A 2,135-nucleotide genomic window follows, 5' to 3' on the forward strand; every position below is an offset into this window, starting at 1 on the left:
TGGTGTTTTGTTTTGTTTTGTTTTTTTATGGTGGAATAAGTTTATTCTTATGTACAGAAGAGTCAGTGTGTACATCAGCCCAGTTTAGTGGCAAGTTCTTTGGCCTTGGCCTTCTCCAGGTTGGCGATGCGGGCCACTGACTTGAGCCCCAAGGCATTGCCTCCCCAGTGGCGGCGGATCTCATCATATCTGTCATTGTAATTGGTTCTGATGGCTTCTACCAGCTTTGCCAGAGTGCATTTATCTTCCTGGTTCACCTGCGTGAAGGCAACAGTGGAGCAGGTCTTCCGATGGACTGAGGCGGCCCAGCCTGACCTCACCTTTGATGATGCAGTAGGGAACACCCATCTTCTGACACAAGGCCAGCAGGAAGACCACCAGCTCTATGGGGTCCACGTCGTGTGTCATCACCACCAGTTGGGCCTTTTTCTCCGCCAAGGTGGTGATTGTATTCACCCCGGCTCAGAAGACAGGGGTTCTCTTGGTGGAGGTGTCTCCTTTGACAGCAGCCTTCTTCTCAGCCCGGGGCCAGCAGCCTCTGCTTCTTCTCCTTCTTGGCCTCTGGTCAGTACTTGTGGGCCAGCTTCAGCAGCTGAGCAGCTGTCTGGCGGTCCAAGACCTGGGTAAATGGAAGCCTCTGAAAACCTGCTGAAAGATTAGCTATGCGTCATTTCTTACTTGATGGTGCACAACAACAACAACAACAGAGATATAGAGGCACTGGCATATTTGAAAAGAGTGACTTCAGACCTAAAGTAAATGCCTCACATCTGAGATAAACCAAGCATTTCCTCGGCCTTTTTGACAGAAGTTTTTCTGTTAAGAAAATAAAGAAGGCAAAGGTCAGAATTTCTAACTTGGTTACAGAGTTACTTGGTATGTATTAAGACTTTGAAGCTGGACCCAGAGAAGTGTTGATGAGCTGACAGTGTGATCGAACTGACAATGATAAGTGAAGCTAGGGCCTGGAGCACTGTTAACTGTCAGGGAGCTCACGGCGAAGAAGATAAGGAGTTGCGCTGCCAACTCAAAGGCAACCACTGAGCCCACCAGCTATTTTACAGGCAAAAGATGGCCATTCTCATCCTGTGCAAGTTACAGCGGATACAAAATGAACAATAGTAACATCCAGTTCCTATTCTGACTCCCCACTACAATGTCCAAAATTTTCCATTGTATCCCTTTGTAAATTTGTAATTAAGGCAGTTGTTGTTGTTGTTAGGTGCTATAGAGTAGTGAGCGTATGAACAACAAATGTGAACCCCATCCTTTCCGGTGCCATCCTTGTCATCTCTGACAAACTTGAGCTTATTGCTATAATAACTGTATCATTCCATCTCATTGAGAGTCTTCCTCGCCTTTGCTGATCTTCTGTCTTTCCAAGCATGATGTTACTTTCCAAGGAAGAGTCCCTTCAAAGTATGAAAGATAAAGCTTTGCCATCCTTGCCTCTACATAGCACTCTGGCTTCACTTCTCCCAAGACACATTTGTTTGCTCTTTTGCCAGTCCATGGGACACTCAGTATTTTTCTCCAATACCACAGCTCAAAGACATTGGTCCTTCTTCTGTCATCCTTATTCATTGTCCAGCTCTCAAATACGTAACAAGTTATTGAAGAGGACCATGTCCTGAAACAGGCATACTTCAATTTTCAAATGAAAATCATTGCTCCTCAGGACTTTGGAGAGGTCCCTGACAGCAGTTTTCCCCAATGAAATATATCTTTTTATTTCTTAACTTCTGGCACCAGCTGTGTTGATTGTGGGTACAAATAGGATGAAATCATTGACAACCTCAATCAGATTTTCCCCTCTATCCATCATGATACTACCTGTTGACCCAGTGGTAGAGATTTGTCTTCTTGATGTTGAGTTGTAATTCATATTGAGGGTTGTAGTCTTTGATAATCTGCAGCATTTCAGTTGAGTCTGTTGCATTTGAACTTAAAAATCATCTGAAGAATGGGTTTGAGGCATTGAACATTAATAATCAACAATCAGTTGAGTTGTAGACTACATCAAAGATATCAATCATGAAGAGAGCCAAAGATTTTTAGATACACAGAGGAGAAAGAAAAGATCCAAACAGATGTCAGAGGAGACTGAAAATTACACTAGATTGTCAAAAAGCCAA

Source organism: Elephantulus edwardii, unplaced genomic scaffold (assembly GCF_000299155.1).
Source record: "Elephantulus edwardii isolate Elephantulus edwardi_28Jun2011 unplaced genomic scaffold, EleEdw1.0 scaffold00167, whole genome shotgun sequence".
Taxonomy (NCBI): domain Eukaryota; kingdom Metazoa; phylum Chordata; class Mammalia; order Macroscelidea; family Macroscelididae; genus Elephantulus; species Elephantulus edwardii.